The sequence below is a fragment of the Marmota flaviventris genome, chromosome 6 (assembly GCF_047511675.1).
Source record: "Marmota flaviventris isolate mMarFla1 chromosome 6, mMarFla1.hap1, whole genome shotgun sequence".
Lineage (NCBI taxonomy): Eukaryota > Metazoa > Chordata > Mammalia > Rodentia > Sciuridae > Marmota > Marmota flaviventris.
In genome coordinates this window covers 139,511,704-139,536,885 of record NC_092503.1, presented here as the reverse complement: position 1 = coordinate 139,536,885, position 25,182 = coordinate 139,511,704, and the positions used below count along the sequence as shown (strand labels likewise).

Below are 25,182 nucleotides of genomic sequence, written 5' to 3'. Positions count from 1 at the left end.
AGGGTGTCGCAGGAGAGCAGGACACCTGCCTGAACCTGCTGGGCAGTGCACTTCTGGGCTCTATCAATTAATTTATAGCCTACTCCACCCTTCTTCTCTCTTCCCTGATCATCACTGTTCTTTTTTTAAGGATAATTTCAGAAAAGAGGCCATGATTTCTACCTGTATTTGTGGCTACAGATCCCTTCTCTTGTGTAGGAATGGGAGATTATAGTAAGTAAAAGAGTGCTTGAAATTCATGCTGTTCTTTGTGGTTACATTAAAATACTGACCTCGATAGATCTTAATATAATAAAGTGTATCCTTTTAGTTTTTTTGCTGTTAAACCAGATATCCATTGGAGTAGAGTCCAGTGTAGGCCAGCATTGATACCTGGCCAGCTTTGTCTCTTAAATTGCAAGAAAAAAATTTATTAGAAAGATTCTACATATTAACTTTTTAAAAGAGGATGTAGGGAAATAGTTTAACTGCAGCAGAGACAGCTTCACCTCCCTCCCTCTCACCCATTCCCATGTCCCAATCCACTGTGGGCACAGTGATTTGGGAAGATGGTCTAGAGAACAATGGTGTGGTCTGCTGCCCCACGATCCTTCAGCATGAGTGGTATAAAGTGTTGGCAGCAGGTCCACCCTGGCCCCTGGAGCCCTACCTCCACTAGTTTGTTCTGCATGCCAGTGTGGCCAGCTCACAAGGCCATGGCGAACTTGCGGTTTTTCTGTTCCTGCTTGTCCGTCTGAGACATATGTGTCCCACGGGAATGCCTTGACCTTTTCCGGTCTGATGGACTTCTTGTTAAGGGAGGTTTCAGTACCTGACAATAATAGATGTTGAAACTAAATTTCTCCCCCCTCCCTCCTGCTTTTGGGTAGTTTTCCACTTCTGCTGCTTGGGGTATAAAAAAAGTGTGTTAGCAATAAAGGGTATTGACTCCTGGATGAAGAACCTTGGTGTCCTGTGTGTCTTTTAACCTCGCCGTCCCTCGCCGGACTGGGCTCCCTTGGCCGGACGCGGCAATAAAGAAAGAAGGTCCCTTTCTTTTCTTTTCCTTTTTAACATCAGGGCCTTGAGTCAGCCTCTTCAATGGCAACGTCACCTCATGAAACATGAACAACTTGAGGTTCCAGAGACCCAGGTTCTGGCTGAGCAGTCTTCCCAAGAGCTCCTACATGACAGAGGGCAATCTCTGCCCCCACTTCCCCAGCTGATCATTCTGACCCGTCACATCTCTGAAATACAGTAGGTCCACATCTTCTAATTAGCATTTATTTGCAGTTTTGAGTCATAATGGCTGGCAGTATATTAACGGTATCTTGGTACCTCCAATTTTATCCCTGTCAGCTTTCAAGATAATACGGCACATATTGAGGCAGGAATTCTTTTGTAGTAAGAACAACTTGAAAACCATTTCCTGGTGAACTCCCCTTCCACTGCAGACTCAGGACTTAGGACTTTGTTCTGGGAAACTGACTGCCAATAATGGGGAATTGACTTATTGCAGATGAGCGTAATTCTGTGCAGAAGAGGTCTTCTTTCCACATGACTGCCCCCAAAACAGGATCTTATAAACATTTACCAGCCAACCCTGGGTGAGTAGGGTGGCCATAGTGGAATTCACCATTCTCAGCTTTTAACAGTGGGAGTTCAGTCCTCTAGCTGAGAAGTTAGAGGAAGGGGAGACCTTGTAATGCCATCAGGGCTACAAGATCCGAACACATCTTTTCAAAGTGTGCTGTTCTGTGTGGTAGGAAAGTTCTGGAGCTTTAGAGCAGCATGTTTCTGTTACTCTATAGCCTGATTGACAGCCAAATACTTGGCTGAAAGTTGCTTTATTAAAAAGTGTAAGTACCAACCAATTCACAAATAAGTTGACAGAAGTAATTCTTTTATAATTTGGGGTAGACCACATGGTATAACATTTTAAAGTTCCTGTAGCACGCTGATATCTAAAATAAGGAGCCACATCTTAATCCAATTTCTCCCAACATCACAGTGATGGTTCAAAATTATGAACATAAGTGAAACTTAGAATGAGTTTGCCAGTGTCTCTGAACTGACTATGCTCTGGCACTTTGAGGTGCCATTGTATCCTCTATTAAATCTTCTACCCATTGAGATCTCACTTTCTTACTCCTATAATTTCCCCTTCTTCAGAAGTCTCTGGGATCTACTTGATCAGGCAATGCCTTGCCCCATTCATTTATTTTTAATTTTATATCTTGAAACACATCTTAAGTCTCACAAAAACAAAAGATGTACCTTAAACTGCTTCTGCACTGGTAGCACCATTTGGCTTCACCCAAATTGAAGTGGCACCCCCTTTCTCCACTGAGAAGTCTTAATTGGGTCTCTCCAGAAATCTTCACCATGGCTGATTTTGGGACTGTCAGCCAAAGAGTCTCTGAAAAAGAGTTCAATGTAGATAAACTTCCTATTTTCATTCACCCTGTTTACTTGGCCACTAGCCAGGAAGATACCAGCACTCCAGGTGCTGGGCACCCCCTTACTAGTTCTTCACAAACGTATCCAGTATAGTACTTTGAAGAAATGTGCAAACAAGGCCTCTGGCCTTGAGCTGGGCTTCACAGAGATGTCTACATTTTTAAGATAAGTTACAATTGGGCTCCATGGTAACAGCTGGAGGAAAGAAAGGGGAGAAGAAGCTCTCCCCTTCTCAGGTGTTGTCCTTGAAGGGTTAACTTGCCCAAAACAGTGAAAGAAAAAGCTGCTTTTATGTGAACTTCTGCGGACTTCTTAGCCCCTCTCCTTATATGCTGGGTATAAAACTCTGAAATTACCTGAACTTGGGGTTCAGGGGATTAATTGATTACAGCAAAAGCTGTGCCCTCCGAACCTGGATGCAGCCAAATAAAACTGTTTCCTGCTATCTTCGGTGCCTTGCCTCATCTGTCCCTGCAACAAAATAAGAACCTGCATTTCTCAAGCTTGGTCACAGGTGATATCACATGGTAATAAAGGGGTCAATTCTCTAAGGAAACATCATAATCCTTTATGTCTCTGCACCTAACAACAAAGCATCAAAATACAGGAGGTGAGCTAGCAGCAGGAGGAGTGCTCCTCAGCAAGGTGGGTGGCTGAGGGAATTCACTGAAATCCAACGTTGGACAGTAAAATAATGACAGAGCCACAGAACTTCAGAAGCTTTGTACAAAGAATGAGAAGTAATATGTTAGAGACGCGCCTGCCCACTGCAGAGGGAAGGAGACTAGGCAGAGAGAGGAAAGCACGGCGAATAAATGTGGCATGGGAGGACCCGGCCCTAACTGACCCAGAGATGATGGCACAAGCTGGTGATTGAAAGATGATGGGAACCTCTCCGTGGGTGAGTGGAGAGTCGCTGCAGGAACCATCTGCAAGTGTCCACACTGCAGCTTTCAGTGGTGGGAGCTCCGAGTTCATAAAGGGAATGGACAGCCCGTCCAGCAGATGCCTGTCTGCCGTGGGGTCCAGAGTGTGCCTAGACCAGTGCAAATGAACAGGCACAGGCAGGACTGTGCCCAGGGAGATCCCGGCTGGAGATACCAAGTGGAGAGAGGCTCAAGTTCCCTGTGTGGCTCGAGGCTCATGCAAGCGGCTAGGAAGAGGCCTGAAGTGGTCAGAAAGGTGTCTCTTCACTCCAGCTCTGACCCTGGAAAATTCACACCCCCGGTGGTGGAGTATGGGAGACCTGCAGAAGGTTAGATCCCTCACTCTAAGAATGGAGTTTTCAGGAGGTCCCCGAGACCCAGACATCCAGCAGAGCTCAGCATCTGCCCAGCAACTAGGGTAAGGATCTAAATCCCAAATAGCCTGACAGCGAGGCTAGACCCCAGGCTCTGGAACTTCCCATTTGGAACTCTGCATCAGCCGTGCCCTGGAAGGGCGTCGCCCTGTTCTGTGCAGACAGAACTCCAGTTGTCAGCACTCCGCAGCCACATGGGGATGGGAAGCTGAGAGCTGCTCCAGCCACCTTGGCTCCTGGCCACACTGGGGCAGCCTGTGAGAAACACAAAGAAGCATCCAAGAGGTTCACAGCTGAGAAAGTCAGAAAAAGAGTGGGTGCAACAGCATGAGCAGTGGACACCCCTCCTTCCCCATAGTCGTGACCACCTCAGTGGAAACAAGCCCTTTTAATTTTTCATTAAAATTTTTTTGCCTTTTTTGAATTTTTTTCCCCAAAAACCTATATAGGCTGATAGGTTCCAGGAAGTGTGTGTGTGTGTGTGTGTGTAATTTATGTGTATAATTTTTCATACAATTTTTCTTTGATTTTAGTTGTTTTCTCTTTACTGTGTGTTATTTAGCCTTGTTTTGGCTCTGGAGGGGTAAAACTTTATGTAGGTTTGTTGTTCTGGTTTGATTTTATTTGTTCTTACCTTTTTTTTATTATTCCTTCTTCATTTTCTTCACCCCCCCCCATAGTCAAATTCTCTTATTCCTCTATTTATTTATTTTATTACATTTTTTTTACTTTTTACTCCCCTTCCTTGTAGTCATCACCTGCTACCTCTCTCCTGCTTTTCCTCTGTTCACTTTTTAAATATTTCAAACTTTCTCTTGCCTTTCCACCTCTTGTTTTCTTCTGTTAAGGAACTATAATTTTATTGTATGTTAGAACTATTTAGTTTGTATAATTCCTAATTCATGTTGTTGTGGTCATTAATATGGTGGACCACATAGTTGATGCTGTTTAATGTTAGGTCTAGTTTACAGCTGTTTATTTGTTTGTTTTTAAAAGTTTTAGTTGTAGATGGACAGCATGCCTTTATTTTTATTTATTTATTTGTTTGTTTGCTTATTTATTTATTTATTTTATGTGGTGCTAAGGAGCAAACCCAGTGCCTTTCACAGGCAAGGCAAGTGCTCTGCCACTGAGCGGCAGCCCCGGCCCCACAGCTGTTCATTATTGGTGCTGATGTTACATGCTGACTTCACCATTCCTCTTTTTGTGGTGATTAGTCTTACAGATATCACAGTAGGCACCTAACATTCATTTTAAGGCTGTGTATTGGTTGCTACCATTATTGCTGTATTCTTTGCTTCCCCCCTTTTTAAGAGGAACTGGGTAGAAATTAATTCACAGGGTAGAGATTCTGGTGCTGAGCTGTATTTACAATTCAGTCAAGTGACAGAAAGCATCACTAGCCCCACTTGAGCTCCAAAATATTTCAACATGTAGCAGAGTAGAAGACAAAACCCCTAAATCAATAACTAGGACCCAAGCAGGAACAGCTAGAGAGGGACCTCAGGTCCACTCCTGGATATCTACCAGTGAAGCAAAACCAGAAAAAGGTCACTAGAACAAAGAAAAAGGTATCTATACACAAAATGACACACACATAAAAGAGGAAGAAGAATACATCTCAAAAAATGCTCAAGTTCAAGACCTCTGAAAATACAAGGAAACAGGCAAACAAATCTCCCCCTAAAATTTACAAAGGAAACCACAGATATAGATGTGATTCCAGAGAAAGATTATTAAAACTGTTCAATGAGCTAAAAGATCTAAGGAACAAATAATAAAGGGGGGGGGAGCAAATATAGGAAGTGAAAGACCATTTCAATAATGAAATGGAGATACTGAAAAGAAACCAATCAGAACTCCTGGAAATGAAAAACCCAGTGAATCAAATAAAATTTCAGTTGAAGGTATTAGCATCAGATTATATTACAGAGAAAACAGGACTTCAGGCCTTGAAGATAGGGTATCTGAACTTGCATACTCAGTATGCAATAAAGGAAAAAAAATAGAGGCCCTGGTAAGAATATACAACAACTCTGGGACAGAATCAAGAGACCAAATTTGAGAGTTGGGACAGAAGACAGCATGGAGATATGAACTCATGGCATTAAAATCTTTTCATTGAAATAATAGTCAAAAACATTCCTAATCTTAGAAATGAGGTGAACATTCACATACAGGAGGCTTATATAACCCTAAATAGACAAGATCAAAAAAAAATAACTTCTCCAAGAAAAATCATGATCTACATGCCTAACACAGAAAATAAGGAAAGAATATTTAAAAGCTGCAAGAGAAAAACGTCAGGTCACATTTAGAAATAAGCCAATAAGGCTCACTTCTTACTTCTCAACTCAGACCCTATAATCAAGGAGGGCTTGGAATTAGATATTCCAAGCTCTTAAAGAAAACAGTTGCCAACCAAGATTTCTATATTCATCAAAGCTATCTTTTGCTGCAGTCTGGCTGGGCACAATTCAGGAGCCACTTATCAAGCAGAAAGGAACTTTATTTTTAGAACACATGCATGCCATGCTACAAAGCTCTTCAGGAATTCCCTCAGAGCCCAACTGCCACCACCGGCTTCCCACAAGCCTCTCAACCTCCCCCACTCCTCCTGCTCTTGAGGCCAATTGGCTGGGTCACGTGGGCGGAGCCAAAAAAAAGTCCCCCAGTGAGCAGCTCTGTGGTCTTAAAAGGCAGGGAAACAGCCCAAGGAGCATCACCGCAGAGGAGCCAATCAGTTGGCAGCTAGAAGTTTGCTGGCAGCTGGAAGTTTGCTGGGGGCCCCTTCGGCTGTGGCTCTCAACAATCTTTCATAACTGAAATAGAAATAAAAAACTTTCAATGATGAGGAAAAAGAATTTATGACCATTTTAGGCCAGCACTACAAAAAATACATAAAGGTACTCAGCTAAGTTCTACTAGATTTTTAAAGAGGAACTAATACCAGTCTTACTCAAATTACTTCATAAAATAGAAAAGGAGGGAACACTCCCAAACTTATTCTATGAAGCCAGTATAACCCTGACCAGATAAAGACACATCAAGGAAACTACAGACCAATATCCTTGATGAACAATTGCCTATGCATAAAAAAATCATTAATAAAATATTAACAAACTGCAGTCAAGTTTTCTTGAATGTCATTAAGAAGATAGTACACAATGATCATGTGGGTTTAATCTCAGGGTTGTAAAGTTGGTTTGTCATATGCAAATTAAAAATAATTCTCCATATAAATCAAACTAAGGATAAGAATCATATGATCATCTTAATAGATGCAGAAAAGGCCTTTGACAAAAATCCAGCACCCACTTATGTTAAAAATGCTGAAGAAGCTAGCACTACTAGTAAGTAGTAAGGAACTTACTTCAACATAAAAAGGCTGGATATGATAAACTCAAAGCCAACATCATATAGAATGGAGAAAAGCTGAAAAGCATTTCCTTTAAAATCAGGAGAAAGACAAGGATGTTGACTCTCATCATTCCTATTCAATATAGTTCTTGCAACTCTAGCCAGAACCATAAGACAAAGGAATGAAATTAAAGGGCTACAAATAGGAAAAGAAGAGACCAAATTATCTGTTTGCTGATGACATGATCCTATAACTAGTAGACCCACAAAACTGCACCAGAAGACATGTAGAGCTGATGAGTCAATTCAGTAAAGTAGCAATACACAAAATCAACATTCATAAGTCATAGCTTTTCTAATACTCCAATAATAAATTTTCTGAGAACAAAATCAGGAAAACTATCCCATTCATAAAAATTACACACACACACACACACACACACACACACACCAAACCTAAGAATAATTCTAACCAAGGAAGTGAGAGATGTCTACAATGAAAACTATAGAACACTGAATAAAGAAATTGAAGAGGACCTCAGAAGATAGAAAGATCTCCCATGTTCTTGAATAAGAAGATTGAACAGTCAAAATGGCCATATTACCAAAAGTAGTATACAGATTCAATGCAATCCCTATCAAAATTCCAGTGACACCCTTCACAAAACTAGAAAATCAATCCTGAACTTGGAAAAATAAAAGATGCAAAATAGCCAATGCAGTTCTGAGGAAGAAAAGCAATGCTGGAGGCTTCATAAAACCTCATCTGAAATTATTCTACAGAGGGATAGCAACACGAGCAGCATGGTATTGGCATCAAAACAGACGAGGGTCAATGAAATCGAATATAAGACAGAGACAACCCACATAGTTACAGTCAAAGTGGATCAAAACGTAGGAATTAGTCCAGAAACTTTGCAACTGCTAGAAGATAACATAGGGTTGACACCCCAACATATCAGCACAGGCACTGACTTCCTTACAAGATTCCTAAAGCTCAAGAAATAAAACCAAGAATCAATAAGTGGGATGGCATCAAACTTAAAAGCAAGGGAAATAATTAAGAGCATGAAGAGAGAGCCTATAGAACGGGAGAAAATCTGTGCCAGCCACTCCCGTGACAGGGGAATAATAATAATACCCAGAATATCTAAAGAACTCAAAAAACAACACCAAAAAATCCCCCCAAAACCAAGTAATCCAATCAATAAATGGGCAAAAGAATGGTCATTTCTCACAAGGAGAAATACAAGTGGCCAACAAATATATGAAAAAAAGTTCAATGTCTCCAGCAATCAGGGAAATGAAAATCAAAACCACATCAAGGGACTGGGGTTGTGGCTCAGCGGTAGAGCGCTTGCCTAGCTCGTATGGGGCCCTAGGTTCGAACCTCAGCACCACATAAAAATAAATAAATAAAGGTATTGTGTCCAACTACAACTAAAAAATAAATATTAAACAAGTTACATTGAGATTTCATTTCACTTCAGTCAGAGTGGCAATTTTCAAGAATACAAACTCTAATAAATGCTGGTAAGGGTGTGGGGGAAGAGGCACACACATACATTGTTGGCAAGACTGTAAATTAGCACCACCACTCTGGAACGCACCATGGGGATTCCATGAGAGACTAGAAATAGAACCACCATAAAATGGCCCAGTTATCTCATTCTTTGGTATTTATCCAAAAGAACTAAAATCACATACGATAGTGATACAGGCACATCAATGTTTACAGCAGTACAATTCACAATAGCCGAGTTAAGGAACCAGCCCGGGTGCCTGTCGACAGATGAATGGATAAAGAAAATGTGGTCCATACACAATGGAGTTTTACTCAGACATAAAGAAGAATGAAATTTTATTATTTGCTGGTAAATGGATAAAACTGGAGAACATCATGGTAAGAAAAAAAATGACAGATTCAGAAAATCAAGGTTTGACTGCTTTCTCTCACATGTGGAAGCCAGAGCAAAATATGGGAAAGAGAGGAAGGGAGAGATCCCAAGAAAATAGAAGGGAGATCAGTGGATAGAGGAAGCCAATTGAGGGGGGAGGAGGAGGGATGGGAAAAGGGAGGGAATGCAGAATGGAATTGACAAAAGTATGCTACACATGCGTATGAATACACCATGGTGAATTCCACCTTTCTGTATATCTATAAAGCACCAGTTTAAAAAAACACAGTAAAATAAACAGAAGGAAGACCAGGAAAATAGAAGAAAGGGAAGAGAGGGGGGTGGAAGAAGCGCTGGGGACTGAATAGAGCCAATTCCAATCTATTCATGTATGATTAGGTCACAGTGATCCCCCCCCACAATGCATTGTGCACAACTATAATAAAAATATTCTTAAAAATTTTAAAAAATATACAGGGCAAGAACTAATGGAATTACATTAAGGAATAGGTGACTTCACTATGATAGTTTCAGAGTTTAACAATACTGTATCTGTAATTGACAAATCCAACAGACAGAAGGTCAGTAAGGACGTGGCTGAACTGGACAGCCCAGTCACTGACCTGCCGTTATCCAACATCAGCAGCAGGCAGGTTCTTCTCAGGCTCACTCTGAGCATTCACCAAGACAGACCACACTGTGGGCCCTGAAACACACCTTGGCAAACTTAACAACAGAGGTCATAAAATGTAAGGTGTCAGAACACGATCAAATTAAACTAGAAATAAACAACGAAAAGGTAGCTGAAAAATCCCTGACGTAGATGGAGAGTAACCAACACTCTTCTAAATTACACATAACAAGTCTCAAGGAAATTTAAAGAAATAAGAAAGTGAAAATACAAATTATCAAAATTCTGGTTTGCTGTGGAAGCAGTGTGCAGAGGGGAATTCACAGCATGTGAGTTCAATGAAAATAAGAAAAGTCAAAAATCATAATCTGAACCTCCACTTTAGAAATCTAGAAAAAGAAGAGCACTCAAATCTTTATTTGGGGGTAAAAAAGATTGAAAAGTAGAAGTCAATGAAATTGAAATAGGAAATCAATAGAGAAAAATCAATGAAACCAAATGCTAGTTCTTTAAAAATACCAATAAAATTGATAAACATTCATCTTGGCTAAATAAAAAGAAAGAGAAGACACAACACTAATATCAGAATTGGGAAGAGAGCCATCATTACTGATCCTATGGAGATTAAAAGGACAATAAAGGAATATTATGAACAACTCCACATCTACATATCTGATGGCCCAGATGAAATGGAAGAATCTTTTGAAAGACACTATCTACCAACACACACATAATAAGAAATACTTAGTCTGAATAGGTCTAGAGCTATTGAAGAAATTGAATCAATAATCAATAATCTTCCAAAATAGAAAAACACCAGGCCCAAGTAAGTTCACTGGCAATTCTAACAAACAATTAAGGAGTAAATTATGCTAATTCTCCACAGTCTCTTCCAGAAAAGGGAAGCAGAGCAAATATTTCTTGAATTATTATATGAAGCCAGCAATACCCAAAATGCAGATAAAAATATTAAAAGAAAATTTCAGACTAATATTGCTCATGAACATAGATGTAAAACTTCATAACGAAACATTAGTAAGGCAAGTCCTAAAATTTGGAAAACAAAATTATATAAAATGACCCATGCATGTGAGCTGCTGACTCAGCATTAGAAAACTGATCATGCTACAACATGAACAAACTCAGAAGACAGTGTTAGGTGAAATAAGCCAGTCACAAGGGAACACATATGGTATGATCCCACGTACATGATTAGTCGCATAGTCAAATTATAGAGACAGAAAGCAGAATGGTAATTTCCAGGAGCTGGGGACAAATAATAAATAATAAACTTATTTATTATTTATAAAATAAGTACCCATTTATTGTTTAATGGGTATAGAGTTGCAGATTTACAAGATTCAAAAAGTTCTAGAGGGCTGGGGTTGTGACTCAGTGGTAGAGCGCTCGCCTAGCATGTGTGAGGCCCTGGGTTCAATCCTCAACACCACATAAAAATAATAAATAAAGATTTAAAAAAGTTTAAAAAAAAGTTCTAGAGATGATTGCTGCAAAACAAAGTGAATGTTAATGCCACTGAATTATATAGTTAGAAATGGTTAAAATGGTGAAGCTTATGTTATGCATATTTTACCAAAAATTTTAAAAAACATTTATTTTAGATAGTGTCTTGCTGTCTTGCCCATGTGGGTCTTGAACTCTCCATCCCCCACCTGAGCTTCCCAAGTAGCTGAGGTCATGCACATGCTACTGCACCCAGTTTTAAAAAAGACATTTTAATGAACAAGCTATTGCTACATGCACTGGCAAGAATAAGTATCACAAACATAATGTTGCATAAAAGAAGTCAAATGCAAAAATATGCATACTACATTTTCCCTTTATATAAATGTTTAAAAATACTGAGATTCTGGCTTTCCATAATGATGCAGTATCAAGTTGAACTAACCCTAATTAATAATTATAAAATCTGGACAAAATATTATACATATTTATTTAAACCATGTATCTAAATGTTACACACACACACACACACACACACACACCTCCAAAAAGCAAGTGGAATTGGAAGTCCACCTTGAATGATGGGAACTGAAACAGAAGACATTTGCAAGCTTGAGTCTTTCTAACCTTCAAGTGCTTCACACTTTGTACATGGTCCAGGTAGGCAGAAAACCAGTTTTACTTGTAGGATCAGAGACCATATTTTGGGGCTACTTGAATAACTGGAAAATTAGAGGGAAAATTTGAGGGATATATATATATATTTGTACATATAAATCTATAAAAGTAAAAACAGCAGTTGGAAGATGAAGGAATAGAGAGAGAATTTCAGTTGTGCCCACTGTAGAGGAGAGAGAGGGACTGGAGTTTGAGTCTAGCCAAGAAAAATATCAACACTCTTAAAGGAGCACAATAGAATCCAGTCTTTCTATAGCGACCATTTATAGTATCTAGTGCACAGTAAAAAATAAACAAATAAAATTATCTGACATGTAAAGAAATAGGAAAACATAATTTATATGCAAGGCAAAAATAAAATAATCAGACCCCAAATTGTAAGTCTGCGATTAGAAAAATCTGAAAGCAGAAATCACATGCATTTGTGGACGTCATAAAAAATATTCTCATAATGAATAAACAGTTGTGGAAATTAAGCAGAGACTAGAAATTATTTTAAAACAATAATAAAAAGTAATTTAAGAAATTACGTTTGAGTCATCAGCTAACTAGAAACAGTAGAAGAAAGAAACTTGAAGACAGAATGATAGAAATGCTCCAATTTGAGGAAAAGAATGAAAAATGTTTGAAGAAAATGAATGAAGCCTTGGAGATTTGTGGGTTGTTTGAGTACCAGAAAAAGAACGGAGAGACAGAAAAATTACACAAGACAGGAAAGTAAGCACATTTAGAATAGCTAAAAAATTCCAAAATCTGGTAGACAACCTAAAACTTTATCTTTAAAGTTATAAAACCTTAAGAAGAAAATGTAAATGAAACTGTGTCTTAAGTACAGGATAATCCAAAGATTTCTAACAATCCTGAAATCAGTCAGGAAAAGCAACATATTACGTACAGGGGAAATGATGTGAATGATGGGTGACGGGTCAAAAACAACAGAAAAGCAACAACGGAAGACCTTTAAATGGCAGAAAGGAAGAAAGAATGTCAACACAGCATTCTGCATCCCTGGTGAGAGGTCTCAGCAGAATAGTTCTTTGCAAATGAAACAGACTCCACAAGGTGGAACCACTCACCTATTAGAATGGCCAACTTTAAGAAATAAACTCGCAAACTGAGCTCGGAGGTGCACACCTGTAATCCCAGCAACTCAGGAGGCTGAGGGAGGGGGATCAAAGTTCAAGCAGCAACTTAGCAAGACCTTCAGCAACTTAGTGAGACCCTATCTCAAAGTAAAAAATCAAAGGGACCAGAGATGTAGCTCAGTGGTAGAATGCCCCCAGAGTGCCCCTGGGTTCAAGCCCCAGTATCAAAAATGAAAGGAAATAAAATAAAAGAGCAAATACCAGTGAAACCCTCTCCAAATAATGAGGATTTAGAGAAACTAAAACTGAGAGTGTAAAATGATACATTGACTTTGGAAGTCAGTTTAGCATTTTCTTATAAACTTAACATATGTGAAAATCCTAAAGGGCAATTAAAAGGAACAAACTGTCCATTCATACAGCAACATAGTAAATCTTAAATGCATTTCCCTAAGTGAAGGAAGCCAGGTGCAGAAGACTATATAGACTGTATGATTCTACTTATATGATATTCCAGAGGCACAATTGCAGGGATGGGAAATGATCCACAGTTGCCAAAGAATGGGAGGAGAGAGGCCAGACTACAGCCACCAGGGCCACGTGCCCTGTTGACACACAGACTTTCCAGACTGCGAACCCTGACCAATCCAGCAGAACAGTGACCTTTATGAACAGTCCTCCCATCCAAAGACTTCTCGGCTCATGGTAACCCCACCTTTCTTATCTATAGCCAACGTAGGTTCAGTGTAAGCAATTTATGCTTTTCTGTCCCATATTTTCTTTGCAAAAATGTTTTTTATCTCTGAGTAAAACTGCTATCTAGACCCACTGCTTATAGTTGCAGAAACATCCCAGGACCTGGTCTTTTTCCTAGTTAGCATCTGTAATGGCTTGGTGAACTCTTTATTTCTGAAATACCTTGGAATCAAGGGCTTTGGCTTAATAATAGAGACATGTGTACTTAACCTGAGTTTGTATCCATACACACATTTCTAATTAAAACAAATAAAAAATTCAAAAAAAAGAAATGCATTTCCCTCAAAAGCAAAAAAAAAAAAAAAAAAGAAAAAAAAGAAAGAAAATGTCTGGCTATAGAATTCATTGTTCTGAATTTCACATTTTAAAAAAGGACCCATGACTTTGTTGCAGAATTATAGCAAATGCTTAGTGAATTGTGTTATGGAATATAAAGTCAATGTTACAAATTGGAAAAAAAAAAAAAAAAAGGTGTTGGCTGGTGCAGAGGTGCACATATGTAATCCCAGCAATTTGGGAGGCTGAGGTGGGAGGATTGCAAGTCCAAGGCCAACCTCAGCAACTTAGCAAGGGCCTAAGCAACTTAATGAGACTCTGTCTCAAAATAAAAAATAAAAAGGACTGGGGATGTGGCTCAGTGGTTAAATGCCCCCAGGTTCAATCCCCGATACCAAAAAAAAAAAAGGAGTTTGGAGGTGAGGATGTGTCAAAAGAAGCCAACATGAAAGAGATCCTGAGGGCCCAAGCTGGAACACTCTGAGCAGCAAAATATAACAATGGCTTTGGTCTAACACAGTGGGGAAAAATATCCATGACTCCACACGGAAATTTTTAAAAATTAGAAAGAAAGGGCTGGGTGTGGTGGCACACACCTGTAATCCCCGCTACTCAGGAGGCTGAGGCAGGAGGATTGCAAGTTCCAGGTTGGCCTTAGAAATTTAGGGAGATCCTATAGCAAAATTAAAAAGTAGAAGAAGGGGCTTTGCTGGTGATGTAGCTCAGGTAGAGTGGTAGCTGCTCAGTTCAAGAAGCTGGAGCCTCAGAACAAGAGGGGCCCGAGATACCAGCCCAGTCTGAGGGCGAAGTCCCGGAGAAGAGCTGGCGCAAGGCTGCGATCAAAGGCTGTAGAACCTGCCCCAGATCCAGAAGAGCTGTGTGCAACCCACGTGCCAGCTCCGCCCCTTTGCTGTCTCTGGTTCCATCCCGACCCTCGGCCTATTGGACGGTGCCATCCACCTGGTCTTTCCCCTGCAGTTTGCTGACCCACCTGCCAGTCATCTCTGGAACCTCCTCACAGACACAGCCAGAAGTGAGCTCCACCAGCTCTGGGCATCTCTCAATCGTGTCCAGTTGACAACAGAGTTTAACCTTCAGAGGGAGAAAGAACTAACTCTTCCACACAGAAGAATTCCAAATAATAGCGTGGAGCAACAGCACAAAGTAGAAAATGACCACCAGAACACCAAGGCAGGCAAGATTCACTGATGAATGTAAAATTGTGAGTGTAAATTAAAGGAGAAACAGTACATTTACATAGCCTTTAAGTATCATCCTGAATTATTCATTACTAATTTTTTAGTTAGTTTTCCCAAAAGACGTATGGCTATTTAATTAAAAACCTGTGCTTTTGTACTGTGGGATTAATAGTAGGTATAGATGTCAATAGCACAAAGGGTAGAAGGTAGGTAGAAATTTTTCTGTAGCAACATGTTTGTGAATTTATTTAAATAGTAAATATTATCTCTAATTAAATTGTAATGATGTCAATGATTCATATTTTTTTTTTTTTAGAGAGAGAGAATTTTAACATTTATTTTTTTAGTTTTCGGCAGACACAACATCTCTGTTTGCATGTGGTGCTGAGGATCGAACCCGGGCCGCACGCATGCCAGGCGAGCGCGCTACCGCTTGAGCCACATCCCCAGCCCAATGATTCATATTATAATCCTAGAGTGAGAGGGCTCAAAAATGCAGAGAGGTGTCACTTAAATGTTAATGAAGAAATTAAGTAGAATACAGAAAAAGAATTTGTACAAGAACGTTCATAGACATTTTAGCCGTAACAGCCAGGCACAGGAAATTACTCCCAAAACCCAACAATAGGAAAATGGATGAACAAATCGTAGCACATTCACACAGTGGAATGCTGCAGAGCACCACCAAGGAACAAACTACTGAGCCACAAATCATGGATGACTCTCAGACACTCTGCTGTGTGTATGACAGGCTGACATAAAATCATTCCTATTGTCCCATGTCAGGCACTGTGACTCTATAGTAGAAAAATCAGGCAAGCGCTCACCTCTGAAGAAGGAAAAAATTATCTGGGAATGTGAGAGAATTTCCTGGGGTTGATGGAAATATCCTACTCTTAAAGGTGGTGAAGTTTATATGCATATTTTTAATATATATTTTTTTAGTTGTAGTTGGACACAATACCTTTATTTTATTTATTTCTTTTTATGTGGTGCTGAGGATCGAACCCAGGGCCTCACACATACTAGGCGAGTGCTCTACTGCTGAGCCACAATCCCAGCCCCTGTATGTATGTTTTTAACTGTCAAACCATACATCTGTGCCTTTCAATGTTCTTTTTTAAAAGATTTTTTTTTTTTTGGCCAGGTGCAGCAGCACAAAACATGTAATCTCACTTGGGAGGCTGAGGCAGGAGGATTGCAAATTCAAGACCAGCCTCAGCAATTTAGGAGGCCCTAAGTAACTTAGCAAGACTGTGTTTCAAGAGTAAAAAATTAAAAGGGGGCTGGTGGTTGTGGCTCAGTGGTAGAGCGCTCGCCTAGCATGCATGAGGCACTGGGTTCGACCCTCAGCACCACATAAAAATAAAATAGAGACATTATGTCCACCTAATACTAAAAAAATAAATATTTTTAAAAAATTAAAAGGATTGCAGGTGGAGCTCAGTGATAGAGTGTCCCTGGGTTCAATCTTTGCTATCAAACAAAATGTAAATTATTAGACAGGGTCTTACTAAGTTTTTGAGGCTGGACTTGCCCTTGCAATCCTCCTGTCTCAGCCTCCCAAGTTGCTGGGATTACAGGCGTGTGCCATTACACCTGGTAAGAGCTGTGCCTTTCGATGTGGGTACATTTTGCCTTGTGGGGGAAAAAAACTTCAAAAAAAAATACGTAAGTAAGTCAAAAGCTTGACCTCCACGGTGGTGCTAGTGGGGAAGCAATGGAAGCTTTACAAGGTGGGGCCCAGTGGGAGACTTTCAGGTCCCTGGGAGGGTGTCCCTGAGGGGATTACTGGATTCTGGTCCATCTTCCCTCCTTACCCCTCTGTGCTGGGGACTGAACCCAGGGCTTTGTTCATAAGTTCTGCCACTGAGCAACACCTCCGTCCTCCTCTCTCTCTTTCTTCCTGGTGATGAGGCGAGTGGTTCTGTTTCACCATGTGCTTCTGCCATGATGTGCTTCCTCACCACAGGTCCAAAGCAACAGGGCCAGCCCACCATGGCCTGGAATCTCCAAACCTGAGAGCCAACATAAACCTTTTTGCTTTATAAGTGGATTCTCTCATGTATTTTTGTTACAGTGATAAGATAACTAATACAGTGAGGGGTAGAGAAAGGGGGAAACAAAAATGGCAGACAATTAACTAGCTGTTCAAATTTGGGTGAAGGGCTGGGGCTGGGGCTCAGTGGTGGAGCACTTGTCCAGCATGTGTGAGGCACTGGGTTCGATCCTCAGCACCACCTAAAAATAAATAAAATAAAGGAGTCATGTCCACATACAACTAAAAATATTTTTTGAGAAAGTTGGGTGGGTGTTCTATAATATTTTGTTCATTTTGCATAGGTTTAAATTTTTCTGTAATGAAAATTGTTTATAAAAAGACAATGTTCGAGAGACTCAGCTCCGGGCTGTGGCCAAGCATATTGGTGGTAGGAGCGGCTGGCATCGGGGGCGTGGGGCTGAGCATCCACCCGAGTGCCTGGGTATTGCTGCCCCACCCGCATTCCACCAGGTGGACACTTGCGGCCTCCAAGGAGCTGAGGTCAGGCTGGGCGGCGGGAACGGCGGCCCCCATCCTGGGTCTAGCCTCTGTGAGAAGCTGAAATCCTCCACCATCATTCAAAATGCAGTGGAATGCACCACGGACTGTGTCTCGGCTGGCACACAGGACATGCATGGAACCACAGAAGACCCGTCTCTGTGGACCCCGTCAGAACATGAGGTGGCCATTGCTTTAGAATAGTGCTGAATCTAAAGGAGTTTGGGTTCAAGATCCTCAGAAGCAGTGCCTGCCCTTACCTGCTGCCGCGTCTTGCAAAGGTTCCCAGATAGCAGGTCCTTTGTGGTCCTGTGTCACAGAAAAAGTGACTCTTTCAGGAAAAAAGAAGACTTTGATCCTTTACAAGACAAATCTAGGAGTCTTTATCAGCGATTTAAGAAAACATTTAGGCAATATGGGAAAGTTTTGATTCCCGTGCATCTAATGACTTCTGGTGTCTGGTTTGGAGCATTTGATTATGCAGCCAGAAGAGGACTGAACGCCATTCCTGTCCTGGAGCTCCTTGGGTTACCCGACAGTGTGGTGAACACCCTGAAAAAATTCCCAGACTGGAAATGCCCCGACAGCAAAGCCATGTTTAAGATTGCAACACCTGCGCTGCACCGTGACCTTGGGAGGACTGTCCTGTACCGAGAAGTCATTGCACAGTTGTGGCTACATGTTGACACCACCTCCTGTCAAGGAGTATCTGTAAAGCAGGATGGAAGAGACCAAGCACAGACTCACTGAAAAACTACAGAAACCAAAGAAAAAATTTCCTTAAGAAAAAAAAATTGGAATAGGTTGCCTTATGTAACAAATTACAGAAAGTTCCTGCAGTTGAACCCTCTGGAGACTTTGGGCAAAGATACATGCTTCTGATTATTTTTTTGTTAGGTGCCTAGATAGATGAGTTCTCTGAGGGTTAAAGAACTAACATACCTTTTTAAAGTTTAATAGCCTACAAAAATCAGTGGGTTTTTTTTAGAGGAAGAAATGAGCCCAGTATAGGAATTGTACATCGGTAGCTGCAGGAAGCTGTGGCTACTGTCTGAGAATCCAGGGTTCTTTTCCTAGGTCTTCAAGATCTCTTGGCTTATGTTCTCCAGTGTATTCCGATTAGGCTCTTGACCTCTTAGATAACTGTGGTCCAGAGGCGGAATGCTAATACTGGGTCTTAGTCTTCATGTTGAATAACAGGAAGGTTATTAAGGTTTTAACTGTATGCAGTTCTCTGTGGAGGCAGACCTGCACCTTTGAATAGATTATTAGTCTTTCTATGAAAAAGATATAAAGTTGCCTATTAGTTAAAATATAGATCTTATGTGAAGAAAGTGGAATAAAAATTGAGTCTTATACATAAAAACAAACAAACAAACACAATGTTAGCTCTTCAGATCTTGGTAGCCTTTGGGAGTTGGGAGAAAGCGATTTGGGGGAGGCATAAGTGGTTCTATTCACTTTGGAATAATTCATCAAGTTATAGGAATACTTTGTGCTTTTATTTCTGTATGCAAGTTATATTCAATAAAATGTTTAAAGATCTTGAGTTTTTATGATGCGATTTTCCCCAGCAAAGTCAGTGACGCGCACCAAAGGCAGGAAACCTGGCACACTGCTCTGTGCGTAGAATGACATCAGTGCCCGTGGAGCTGGGGGGATCAGGAACAACAGCTGTAGCAGAGGTTGACTTGTGCAAGGATAGCAGGCATCGCAGGTAAGACAGGAAGGCTCCAACTCAACAGCCAAAGTCTTACACTTATTTGAGAAATCATTTGCAACTTGTTCACCAAGAAATGCTGGTTTAAAGCAGTGGGTTTTGGCACTATAATCACCCGGAGTTCTGAGCACTATAATCACCCGGAGAACTTCAAAACCACTGATGCCCAGGTCCTACTCCAGAGATTCTGATTTAACTGTTGTGTTGCAATTTAGGGTGCAGGGAATTTTAAAGGCTCCCAGGTGATCCTAATACGCATCCAGGGATGAAAGCCTCTGAGTCAGGGTTAGGATGCATTAGCTCTAAGTGATTTCATTGTGTGATGGGGACTTACCCCACTGCCACACCTCAGTTTGAGAGCTCAGGAAATAGCTTTGCCCTTTTAAAATCAAAGGACTTTTCAAGTCATACTCAGCTGTTCAATTAAATTGCAGCAGGGAGAAATGTCTCTCAGCACTTCTATTTTTATGTCACTTGCTTTCAGAGTAACATTGTTTTGGGCACAGTTTGATTTAGCTTGTATTGAAAATCATAAATAGCCTGCAAATACCAAAAAGGTATGAAAAGAATTTTTAAACATGTGGAGTACATTATACATGTTTTCAAATTTCTCCTATGATTTAGAAATGAAAAATATATTGCTAGGGCCTTCTTGATGCCTAAGCTCAGACCTCAGTCATTTCCCTATGTCATTCCAAGTCCTTCCAAGTCACTTCAGCATTCTCTCGATTATTCCCAATGGTGGAGTTCTAGATGCATACCAATCTCAAAGGAACCCTGCTGTTCCTGAAGAAGTGTCATTTTCCAAAACCTTAGAAGACTTTCTGCAGCAAAAGGCATAATGATACTGACTGCAAAAATAACAACAATTCTTCATTCTTCCCTGTACCTGTGCTCTTTGAAATGTGATTTTACTGCTGTTCTCATTGATGAGTAGAATCTGTTTCTCCCAGATGAGATCTGGGCTGGCCTTATTTGCTCTAACCAATAGAATGCAGTGGATATGAAGTGTGCCAAAAAGTCCTGAATGCTTCTTGGTTTTTTTTTTTTCCCCCCTTCCAGAATGATGCCCTCTCCATGAGAATAATAAGCCCATGCTAGCCTGTTGGAGAATGAGATGCCCCGGAGAAGAGAATCAAGGTGCCCCAGTTGACAGCCAGCTTACTTCCAGGAATGAGCCACCTAGCCAACCAGCAGTTTGCCACACCGACCACACACATGCAAACTCACATACATACCATACCTACATGAAGGATCCCATCTGAGATCAGAGCAACAGCACAGATGGGCCAGCCTAAATGGCTGACCAGCCCGATTATAAGCTAAATAACTCTCAGGGTATGTAATACATACACTTTTATGTCTATTTTTGACAGGGTCTCAGGGTTTGATAACCTTGTTGATTATAAGTTATCTGAAAGACAGTATAATACCGTACAGTTACTGATTTCCTTTTCTTATTAAAATTGGATCTCTTGAGTAATACAGAAATGCACATAGACGTGTATACATAGGATTGTTGCTTCAACTCACATGGTACCCCACCCCACAGAAGGAAACAGACCACCACACTCTGACCATGTGGGCCCTGTGGCCCCCAAAACTCAAGGTCAATGCTGCGGACAGATTTGAAGACATGGGGTCCCCTCTTCCTTGGTCCACACCAAGCAGCAGGTGGAAAGCAGGGGTCCACTTCTGGAAATTTCCTCCTTTCTGAATTCTCCTGAGTTTCTTGGGGAGACTCTTACTTCCTCCTAGGGCCTGAGGAGAGATGTTGGTGGGAAGGGGCATTCCCCTGCCTCTGGCAGAAACATTGAGGGGGTCAGGCCCTTCATCTCCTTGAGGTTGGGGGAGTCAGAGCCCTATGCAAAGCCACTTGCCAGGTGTGGCTACTGGGCTCCTGGAATGTGGCTACTCTGAGTTGAGCCATATTGGAAACATAAAATACAGAGTGAATTTCAAAGATTTAGTAACAAAAAAAAATAAAGGATATTAAACAGTTCTTTTATGATTGATCACAAGCCAGGCATGATCACATACATCTGGAATCCCTTCAGCTCAGGAGGCCAAGGCTGGAGGATTCCAAGTTTGAGAGGCCAGCCTTGGTAATTTAGTAAGACCCCATCTCAAAATAAAATACAAAGGGCTGCTGATGGCACTTCGTATGGTGCCCCTGAGCTGCATTCCCAGAACCAAAAAACAAGTGATCACACAATTATATTGTTCACATATTAAATAATATTTTGGATATACTGGATTAAATAATTATATGTTTACAATTTCACCTATTTCTTTTTATAACTGTGTTAACTTCATGTTGTTATTACAAATTCCTGAGAAGCAAAAGGAGGAAAGGTTTATTCTGGTTCATGGCTTCAGTTCACGGCAGGTTGGTCTCACTCTTTCAGGGTCTGCGGTGAGAAGAAACATGGTGAGGAGAATGTGGAGGAGGGAAGCTGCTCTTCTCAGGGTGGCCAGAAAGCAGGGAGAGAGGAAGGGGCCACAGTCCCCATAGCCCCTTCAAGGGCGGCTCCCATTGACCTAGGTCCATCCTCCCACCCTGGCCCACATCCTAAAGCTTCCACCACCTCCCAGGGGCACCACAGACTGGCCACCAAGCCTTCAGCATATGGCCCCCTGGTGGGGGCTTTAAGAGCCAAACCATAACAGTAATCTTAAGTTTCAGGTTTGATTTCAGAATAACACATGCATTTCCACATTGCAGTTACCAAATCAATGAGAAGGCACCGTCTTTGTCCTCGAGACCTTTCTAATGTTTTAAACATGCTCAGGCCATAATTTAATATGCAAAATTCTATCTGTGAACTGAAATAGAATATCATTTTTAAATATTGTGAAAGTAACATTACTTTTACTTGGGAAGTCATGAGCAGACAAAAGAGCCTCATGTCTGTTCTACAACCGTCTTATAAACACCTAAGAATATCCAATGACCATCAAGGCAAAGGCAACCAAGGACCTTCATAATTAAGTAAGCATATCAAGGACTGGCTGCAGGTCTAATTCCATTATTCATAGATTCTCTTCCCTGAAATCAGGGAAAAAGTCAAAATTAAGTTTGAAGCTCCCAGAAACCACAGGATTTTCTTTTCCTTGGTGTATCAGTCTAACATCAGAAATACCAATTGTAGGGGCACAGCTGAGAAAAAGATAACGATGAACTGAGCCTGGAGTCAAATTATACCTGCTATTCACAGGCAGCAGCATTACAAAAAAGGGGCACGACTTTCAACAATTCACTAAATCCCCAGCACGCTTAGTCCACACCAGATATTAGACTGGTCGGTGCCCCTGTGTTACTGGGGTCCAAAAGGAACTGTGCTGCATTCAGAGAAGATAGGGGCTGAGATATCAGGAAGGGAACAAAACTTGAAGAACACATTAAGTAAATCAAACTCTTCAGTGAGAGCGAGCATGATGGCCAAGGTCAGCTGACTCAAGGTCACTTCCTGCTTTTAATATTCTTAATAAAGAATATTTTCAGGGTGAGAGGCCCAGCTTGGAGATAGGAATGCTTTGATAGCTGCCCTGGAATATCCACATTGGGACAAATGTTATCACTGAAAAAATTTCAGAACTATAAATCCATGTATGTATTAATCATCACAAGGGTTTAAAGTGCAAGGAAATTTTAAAGTGTCACTTTTTTTTTTTCACTACTGGGGACTTAATCCACTGGTACTCTAACACTGAGCTATATCCCGGCCCTTTTTATTCTGCATTTTGAGGAAGGGTCTCCCTGAGTTGCCGAGGCTGACCTTGACCTTGCTGTCTTCCTATCCCAACCTGTCAGAGTAGCTGGATTATAGGCCCACGCCACTGCACCTGGCCTGTACTTCATTTCTTTTTTTTTTTTACACTTATTTTATTTATTTTTATGTGGTGCTAAGGATCGAACCCAGGGCCTCGCACATCTAGGCGAGCATTCTACCACTGAGCCACAACCCAGCTCCTATACTTCATTTCTTATGCCCTCCCTTTATTTAAACATCTGAAGTTCCTAAGCATGTAGTTACTTTTTATGGGAAAAAGAAACACAAAACAAACAACCTCCTACTGACATCAAGGTAAACCTTAATATTGGAAAATTAGCTTTCTCATTTTCTATTTTGTTTGTATTGTTAACTTTAAAAAAGTTGAAAAATTGAGTTCTACTTCTTCCATATTGCATTATTATTTTTTTTATTTTCCATTGTGGTAAAATGCACATGACATAAAATTTACTACCTTAACCATTTTTAAATGTTCAGTTGAACAGTTAAGGATATTCACATTGTTGTGCAACAGTTTCCAGAACTTTTTTCACTTTTGTAAATAATAATCATCATCTAAATGTAAAAAGTTACATTTTCTTCAATTGTTCATTAAAAAAAAAAAAGCAATTTGCCCATTCTATGCTGAATATACTTCCAAGAAAGGTCCCCACCTTTCTTGGAAAAGAAGCAACAAATGTTCCCATGAGGTGGTAAGTCCCCAAAAGGCAGGGACAAGGTCATATTGTATCTCTGGTTCTTTGCATAGTCTGTCACATAGCAGGCACTTCATGGAGAGGTTGATGATTAAATGAATGAATATTCCCAACGGGCCTGAAATACAAATGCAGGGTTCTAAAGCTGTGCCCCGGTGCCGTGGACTTCCAGGCACAAGTTGCTGCTACTGGTGCACTGGCCTTTGACCCATGCCCCAGCCCCAGCTCCTGCCTGTCATAACCTCTGGGGTCTAACACCTGCTGCCCTTCCCCTTTATCCCTCCCTTCCCCTCAGAGCCTGCACCCCAGCTGAACTCGCCACCTTTACCCTGAATTTTCTGGCTCACAGTCTGCTCCTCTGCTTCAGGAAGCTCCCCTCCTTCCCTCCATCCTGCTGCTAGATCTCTCTCATTGATTGGTGTCCCCTTTTCTCGGTAAAATAACTTTTCTTCCACTCCCTGCCTCATTCACATTTATTGAGAACCAGAGTTCCGTTCTGGTGTAGCATCTCCAGTTTCAGAAAAAGTTGGTCACATTCTGAAAAAATGTGCCACCCCCTCCAGAGGTCTTGGAAGTAGACGAAGGTCCTTCAGGATCTCCAGGGAAAGCTCTGTCTTTCTTGTTTCCTTCTAATTTTTCCTTGAGCACCAGCATTCAAGATAAGAATTGAAAGAAATCATTGTGACAATCACAAAAAGGAGGGAAGTACTGACACACGCTATGACTTAGAGGAGCCCTAAAGACATTATGCTAAGTGAGAGAAGCCAGGCACACAAGCCCAGGTGGCTCCCTTACCCAAAAGTCCTGGAAAGGCAAACCTACAGAGAAAGAAAGTAGCTTACTTAGGCCTGAAAAGAGGAACAGAGGAGATAGGTAAAGGTATGGGCTCCTTTTTGAGGTGCAGAAAATGTGCTAAAATTGACTGTGGTATCAGTTATACATGTCTGCACATATACTAAAAAAATCAGAATTATATGCTTTAAATGAGCAAAAAGGAAAGGTCCATTGCTATCTTTATATAGCTGTTGCAAAATTTTAAAATTACCAATTTATACATATAAAATTATATATGTATATAAAATATACATGATGTAAATAAATACCCTGTACCTATTATCTGAAAGTAGAACTTCATCCCTACCTTGGAAGCCTTCTGCATGGCTCTTCCCAAACATAACCCCTCTGTCTTCCCACCTGGGAGAACCCATCATTCAAAGTTTAAAAAGCATTCCTTTGACTTTCTTTCTTATTTTTTACATGAAAAATATGGATTAATTTCAAAAACTTGCCAAGCAAAAAGAAGTCAGATACAAAGAGTACATGATACATGAAATTCTGGAATATGCAA

General features: G+C 40.8%; 1 pseudogene; it reads left to right on the top strand.

The window, feature by feature from the left end:
* Positions 1 to 17,710: 17,710 nt before the first annotated feature.
* On the top strand, positions 17,711 to 24,478 carry LOC114102624 (protein FAM210A pseudogene; annotated as a pseudogene).
* Positions 24,479 to 25,182: the final 704 nt, after the last annotated feature.